This window comes from Trichosurus vulpecula, chromosome 1 (assembly GCF_011100635.1).
Source record: "Trichosurus vulpecula isolate mTriVul1 chromosome 1, mTriVul1.pri, whole genome shotgun sequence".
Lineage (NCBI taxonomy): Eukaryota > Metazoa > Chordata > Mammalia > Diprotodontia > Phalangeridae > Trichosurus > Trichosurus vulpecula.
The window spans coordinates 76,349,985-76,358,605 of record NC_050573.1 but is presented as its reverse complement, the minus strand read 5'-3'; positions in this window follow the sequence as shown (position 1 = coordinate 76,358,605).

Sequence of the window (8,621 nt, the reverse complement as noted above, 5' to 3'; positions counted from 1 at the left end):
AAGTAGGTTAGAACCCCGTGTGTGAAGGATAGAAAGGAAATGGTTAATGGGGGTAGGGTAGGAATAGGAAACCACACAATTGCTTTTAATGAATTCAACACACTGGGTCAAGATAAACTTTATCCCAGTGTACTGGGAGGGCTTTCCATGCATAGATTTAGAGCTGGAAGAGACCTCTGAGGCCATCCAATCCAAACTCTTCATTTTTCTGATAATGTGATTGCCGAGTGGGTGTCAGTGTTCTTGGGAAAATTAGGGAATTTGAAGTTATGATACAAAAGTACGGAAAATGTCTACTCCCTTTACCCAGAGATCGCACTGCTAGATATGAACCCCAAAAAAGTCAACCACAGAAAGAAAGGTCCCATATACACAAAATAATCTTAAAAGCATTTTTTTGTGGCAGTAAAGAACTGGACACAAAGTAGATGCCCATTGGTTGAGAAACAGCTAAACAAAATGTGGTATGTAAATATAATGAAATATTACTTTGCCCCAAGAAACAAGGAATATGAAGAACATGAAGAATTCAGAGAAGACTTACATAAACAGATGTAGAGTGAAGTAAGCCGAAACAGGAAAACGATATACAATAAGACTATGATGATGCACATAGAAAACAAAACAAAACAGGATTCTGTGTAGTAATAATGACTAAGGTTGGCCCAGGAAGAGATGAGAAAATGTACCTTGCTTCCTTCTTAATAGAGATGGGGGACTATAGGGATGAAACATTTCATATACTATCAGATGTTTTTATGTGTTTGTTAGTTTTGCTGAATTCTTTTTCTCTCTTTTGAAAATTCTTTGTTATAAGGAATGACTTGATGGTTGGGGGTGGCGGAGTGAGTAGAATACTGGACTTGGGGTTAGTATGACCTGAGTAAAAAACCTGCCACAGAGTCTAAAATGGGGAGACATTTCTTTTCTATGTGACCCTGGGAAAGTCATTTAACCTTTAACCCTCTTCTGTAAAATGAAGATAATAATAGTGTCTATCTCACAGGATGGTTGTAAGGATCAAATGAAATAATATATGTAAAGAATTTTCTCTTGTGGAGAAAAAGAGAGGTACCACAGGCTTGGGGTGTGCAAATGCTCAGGTTTTCAGAAAAGGGACAAGAACAGCAGTCTGTAGAGTCTATAGAGGCTAGTGACCTTGACTTTGACTCCTGGCACAATTAGTTTTGTTGTTCTTGTTCAGTGATTCAGTCCTATCCAACTCTTTGTGACCCCATGGACCACACCACAGCAGGCCCTTCTATCCTCCACTGTCTCGTGAAGTCTGTCCAAATTCATGCTTGTGATTTCCATGCCATTATCTACCCATCTCATCCTCTGCCATCCCCTTTTCCTTTTGCCTTCCATTTTTTCCCAACATCAGAGTCTTTTCCAATGAGTTCTTTCTTCTCATCATGTCACCAAACTATTTAAGCTTCAGCTTCAGTATTTGTCCTTCCAATGAAGAATCTGAATTAATTTCTTTAGGTATTGACTTGTTTGCCCTCTCTGCTGTCCAAGTGACTCTCAAAAGTCTTCTCCAATACCACAATTCAAAAGTGTTGATTCTGTGGCACTCAGCTTTCTTTATAGTCCATCTCTCACAGCCATGCATTATTACTGGAAAAACCATAGCTTTGACTATACAGACCTTTGTCAACAAGGTGATGTCTCTGCTTTTTATGCTGTCCAGATTTGCCATGACTTTCCTTCCAAGGAGCAAGAATCTTTTAGTTTCATGGCTATAGTTGCCATCTGCAGTGATCTTTGAGCCTAAGAATATAAAATCTGACACTGTTTCCATTTCTTGTCTCTCCATTTGCCAGAGAGTGATGGAACCAGTTGCCATGATATTAGGTTTTTTTTAATGTTAAGCTTCAAGCCAGCTTTTATGCTCTCCTCTTTCATTCTCATCAAGAAGCTTCTTAAATCTTCTTCACTTTCTGCCATCAGAAAGTGGAACAATGGTGGAACAATGAGTTAGTATCATTTGCATATCTGAGATGGTTTATATTTCTCCCAGAAACCCTAATTCCAGCTCTTGATTCATCCAGCCTGGTATTTGGCATGATGTACTCTTCATAAAAGTTAAGTAAATAAGGTGACAATATACAGCCTTGCCATACTCCTTTTCTAATCTTAAACCAATCAGTTGTTCCATGTTGAGTTTTAACTATTGCTTCTTGACCTTCGTACAGATTCCTCAGGAGACAAGTAAGATGATCTGGTACTCTGGTACTCCTATCTCTTTGGGAACTTGCCACATTTTGTTGCGATCCACATAGTCAAAGACTTTAGTATTGTCAATGAAGCAGAAGTAGATGTATTTTTTCTGGAACTCCCTTGCTTTTTTCTGCATAATCCAGCTATTGTTGGCAGTTTGGTCTCTAGTTCCTTTGACTCTTTGAAAACCAGCCTGCACTTCTGATAATTCTTGGTTCACATATTGCTGAAGCCTAGCTTGCAAAATCTTAATCATAACCTTGGTGGTGTGTGAAAAGAGTGCAAGTGTTCAGTAATTTGAACATTCTTTGGTATTGTCTTTCTTTAGGATTGGGACATAAATTGATGTTTTCCAATCCAGTAGTTTCTATTGAGTTTTTCAAATTTGCCAGCATATTGAGTGCAGTATTTTAACAGCAACATCTTTTAGGTTTTTAAACAGCTCGGCTGGAATTCCATTTTTTCCACTAGCCTTATTGTTAGTATACTTCCTACGGCCAACTTGACTTCATTGGAGGGATGGTTTATGAGTATGTTGAAAGGGAAGCCATGATCCTTAAGAGCCAACATGCCTTAATCAAAAAGGGGTCTTAATTTTCTTTCATTTTACATGATTACTAGACAATTCTATCAGAGAATGCTATGAACTCAATAGAACTAGATTTTAAAAAACTTTAGACCAAGTCTTTCGACTGATTCTTCTATCCAAGGTGTAGGGATGTAGCTGGATCAAAATGAAGTTAGCTGAATTTGGGAAAGGTTGAATGACTAACACCAAGGAGTAGTCATCAGTGTCAATGAATTGGAGGGAGTTCCTCAGGTATCTGTCCTTGGCCCTGTGTTTTTTCATATTTTTGTCAATGACTGAGAATAGACATCAGGATTATAAAATTCACAGATGGCATAGAGGGTAGTTAACAGGTTGGATGACAGAACCCAGAGAGTTCTCAAAAGGCTAGAATAATGGACCAAATCTAATAAGCTCAATTTTGAAGCTCAAGACTTGAATTTTAAAAATCAGATATACAACTAAAGGATGAGGGAGACATGGCTAAACAATTCATATGGAAAAGAACTGGGTAGAGGAATAGTCAGTGTTGGAAGAATTGTGGAAAGATGGGCATGTCTAATATACTGTTGGTGGAACAATGAGTTAGTTCAGTCATTTTGGAAAACAGTTTGGAATTATGGAGAGAAATTAATGTTTGAGTTAATGACAAATAATTTAGTAAACCCTTACTATGTACAAGCACTGTGCTAAGAGCTAGGGAAATAATTAGAAAAGCGAGGCAATCCCTGTTCTCAAAGAGATAACATTCTACTTGGAGGAAGACAACTCGGATAGGTACATTCAGCCGCAGCACTGAAAGTGTCTAAAATGTCCATACCCTTTGACCCACTTCTAGCCATATAACCCAAGGAAGTCAACGATGAAAATAAATATTCTCTATTTGTCGAAATATTTGCAGCAGCACTTTGTGTAGTATCGGGAAACCAGAAACAAAGCCAATGCTTCTCTATTCTACACTTTTTCTTCTCTCCTCAGGCTTCTCGTGCCACTATTCACCCTTACTTCCCTCTTGGCTGAGTTGCACATCTTGTACTTCCTTTCCTCCAGATTGAGGGGCATTAAGAACTCCCTCTTCTTCATCAAATATCCCTGTTACGCCATCTTCTACCATTTCCTGTTTCACTCTAGTCTCTGATGTGGGGTAGCCCTTCGGTTTGCCAAGGCCAGACCTCCTTAATTCCATCCCTCCCTGTCTTCTCCCGAAGATTGCCATCATTATCATACTCACCTTCTTGCTACCATCTCTCCCTGTCTACTGGCTCTTTCCCTGCTTCTTAAACACATCAAAGTTTCCTCCAACCTTAAAAAAATTCATTAAGCCTTACCACGTCTACTAGCCATTCCATTATGCCTCCCCTTCTCAATCTATTTCAAATAGCAGTCTGCTCTTCATGCTTCCATTTCCTCTGAATGCTGGCCTCATTCAACTGAAACTGTTCTTTCCAAAATCACCAGTTATCTCTTAATATTTAAATCTAATGGTGTTTTCTCAGTCCTCATCCTTCTTGATCCCTCCATAGCATTTGAATAAAAGTACCAACATTTTCCCCCAATACCTCTTGGGCATACCCTTCTGTATCCTACTTTGGCCTCTGGGGATAGTGGGCTCACTCTTAGTACAGTTTCTATGTAACATTGGTCCACTGAGTTCATTTCTGGATGAAGCATGACTGCTGGATAAGTCCTTGTCTCAGCTACTGCTGGGCAGGATACTGAAGGTCACCTCCAAATGTCATTCCTTGCTCTTTGGGATATTGATGCTGAACTGTCAGAAGAATCCCACTAGGGCACTCGAGTGCCAAAACACCACTGTCCCTTCACCTAAAATTGAAAAGAAATGCCAAGACAAGCAAATAGTTAATAAACATTTGTTCAGCACCTACTATGTGCCAGGCGCTATGCTAAGTGCTGGGGACACAATTATGGAAAAGAAAGACAGTCCATGCCCTCAAAGAGCTCACAATCTAATAGGGGAAGACAACACATAAAAGAGAGCTGAAAAGGGAGGATGACACACACAGCACGGGGACATGGTGGAGAAGTCTAAGAACCCTGTCTTGTCATCAATCACAGGGTCATATAACTTGGGGAAAGGTGTGAAGAAGAAGGTCAAGGCCTGTCTCCCTCATTGCACCATCTAGAGAAAAAGTCCAACCACAAGTAGAACAGCCAAGAGAAAATGGCAAGTATGACTCAGGCCTTTTTGAATTTATCTGCAGAACACCAAAGGGCCTTCCATTCACCATGTAGTTAGCCTTTATAAAATGTCTAAGCACACTCCAAAGTCTCTTAAGGGCACTTCTATTACCTGTCATCACGATTCTCCCAGAAGCAAACATCCTGGGCTCTGCATATGGAGAGATGCCATCATCGGCACATGCCAGACATTCCACTTGCCATCAAAATTATCTTATTTATGATCACCTCTATTCCTTGTTTGGCTAAATTATGTCCCTAACCATAGCTAAGAAACGAAAACCTGACCTGGTTTTCTTCTAATTTTTTTCCATAATGGGAACTTAATAAATATTTATTATATGGATAAAAGGACAAGAAGGAAGAGGGGGAGGGAGAAAATGAAGAAAGATGAAGGAGGAGGAAAAGGAGAGAGGAGGAAAGGCAACTATTCACCACCATATTTCTCTTCGCTCCTAATCCATCCCAAAATCTCTCAACATTTTTGCCCATCTTCTCTTCCTTTACTAGTCCTCTGCAGACCTTCTCTTTCATTAGCTCGACAACCACCAATGACGCACCTACTATGTGTCAGGAAATGTGCTTAGTGCTGGGAAATACAAAACCGATAGTCCCTCCTCTTACACAGTTTACATTCTACTCCTCCTCCATGGGGACCGAGGGCGAAGGGGAGTATGGAATACTACTAGGTAAGTATGTAACACATTTGCCACACAGAGCAGGGACACTTTGAGTCCCAAGGGATAGTGTTTCTACTAGGACAGGCAGGCACCGCCGTCGATCCTCTTGCTATATCTATGTCAGCCACCAGGTGGCACTCACATCTCCAGTTTTCTCCCACTGCACCTCGCAGTGTTATCCAGCCTCAACACTCTGCCTAGTGCTTTCAGGGGTCCCCATTCCAATATGGGGCATAGATAAATTCCAAAAATAATTCCATTCTCAGACCTTAGTCTGAAAAGTCATCCCTTCTCAGCATATTCACAAAGAATTCATGCAACTGGTATATAGACTGGATATTTGCTATGGTGAAGAGGCAACACAGGCAGTTAGCCAGTGGGAAGGTTGCATGGCTTGGAGTAGGGAAGATCTGAGTTCAAATCCTGCTTCAGACACTTAATGCTGTGTGACTCTGGGCAAGTCACTGGACCTCTGTTTGCCTCAATTTCCTCAACTGCAAAATGGGGATCATAACAGCACCTACCTCCCAAAACTGTTGTGAGGGTCAAATGAGACAACAGTTGTAAAATGCTTAGCATGAAGCCTAGCACATAGTACGCACTTATTTCCTTCCTGTTTATGAAGATGAAAATAAAGGTCCACAGAAAGCAAAGCACAGACACTCTGGCAAAGGTTGGGTCACAAAGGTACCCTCATGCTCTTCTGTGTCCTCTTGCTTTGCTCTCACAGGGGAGGGGAAGATAGATGTATTCAAAGGCCTTTGTAGAAAAATGCTATCAAGCATTCTTCATCTCAGGGTCACAGAGGGGAGAGGAAACTGTTTACCTCCTTCATAGGGAGGGAGGGAGGGGAGGAGGGAAGGAAGGGAGGAATGGAGGAGGGAAGGAGGGAAGGAAGAAAGGAAGCTAGAATGAGCCAGCTACAATAGGGGGGGTACGGTTTCAAAGTCCCCAAAGTCAGGTACAGGGCCAGGAGTAAAACAAAAGGCTTCTTGTAGAAAGTGGGATTTTATCTGGGACTTGAAGAAAACTAAAGAAGCCAAGAGGTAGAGATGAGAAAGGAGAGGATTCCAGGCATGGGGAACAGCCAGAGCAAATGCCTGGAATGGGAAGATGGAGCATCTTGTGCGAGGTACAGAGAAGAAGCCAGAGTTACCACATCTCAGAATAAGTGAGAGAAAGTAGGATGTAAGAGGGCTGTATAGGTTAGGTGCCGATGTATTACAGATGTTGTACAGATGAAGACCAAGAGCAGCCCCTTGAAACTTCCATGAAAGGTCTCAGGAAGTCCCCTCCACACCTCCCATACCCAGAGATTCCCCACAGTTTCTGCCACATTTGGCAATCAGAGTCAGCCAGGAAGAACAAATACCAGAATGACCAAAACGAAAATCTGCAAAGCACTGTTTTCTTTCTTCAAAAAAAAGCCCTGCCATATGCTGTTGGTGGAACTGTGGATCAGTTAAATTATTCTGAAAAGCAATTTATTATTATGCAACAAAATAAAGGGGGGGGACTAAAATGACCATACCCTTTGACCCAGAGACTGCCCTGCTAGGCATATACTACAAAAAGGTCAGTGACAGAAAAAAAGAAAGGCTCCAAGTACATGCAAATATTTATATTCTAAAACATAGAGCAAAGAACTGAAAACAAATTTTATATACCTATCAATTTGGAAATAACTAAACAAAATATAGTACATGAGTACATGAGTATAATGGAATATTATTGAGCTATAAGAAACAAGTTATGTGAAGAATTCAGAAAAGTATGAGAAGATTTATATAAACTGACAGAATAAAGAACCAAGAAAACAAGACACAAGAGTGCAACAGTAGATAGAAAAAAAACCCCAAATGTTGCATAATTATAATATCCACGCTTGAACTAGAGAAGAATGGAAAATATCTCCCTTCTTTGCAGAAATGAGTGACTATGGGCATGGAACGTTTCATATGTAATGGAGGACTAGCCAATAAGCTCCCAGTCCTTAAAGAATACACAATATAACCTGCCTAATATTAATCCACATGGAGGCTTGGTGAGCCTGCTCCCTGAACCAAGTGATGGAGGGATCCTTTTCTTCCCCATTTCAGAGCACACATAAGTTCTGTTTCCTGTTGGTTTACTGTGTGATGATGGACAGCCTTCTAACTAGGTCATGAGCCTTAACTGAGTGTGCATATAAAAGTTTTGAGCAAAGGAACTCTCATTTCCTTCCCTGAACCAAACTTTCGAGTGAGGAGGAAGAAATGCTCTGGACCTCTGAGTGGCTGGAGGAGGGGCAGTGGCAGTCACCTGCCAAAGCAGATTTATATCCCCACCAGACCAACTGCATAGCCATGAACATACAATACTCTGTCTCTTTGGTAGCTTGTGTTTATCCTTTCCTATTCTAGAAATAGTTTACCCTATCCTGGTTGTAGATGACTGGGTATTTAGAAACAACAGATTACAACTCTGTGAGCATCAAAAAAATGTTGGAAAAACTATCAAATGCCCCCTCAACAACAGGAACCAAGAGTAACCATATCTCCATATGGTGAGAAACACCCTGGAAAAAAAGTCCGGCTTGACCCAGAAATTAAAGGGGTGCATATCAACTGGGGAATGGCCAAACAAATTATGGAATATGAATGTAATGGAATATTGCTGTGCCACAAGAAATGATGCAATGGACAGTCTCAGTGGAAACAGGGAAGCCTTTTATGAACTGATGTGAAGTGACCAGAACTAGGAGAGCAATTATACAGTGACAATAACACTACAGAGAAAAATATCTTTGAATGACTTGAGAACTCTTACCTATGCAATGATAAACCATGAGTCCAGAAGACTAGGATGAAACACATCACCCACCTCCTGCCAGAAAGGAGACATATATTTTCAGGCATGGCCAATGTGGGAAGCTGTTTTGCTGGCCTATCCATATCTGTTACGAGGATTTT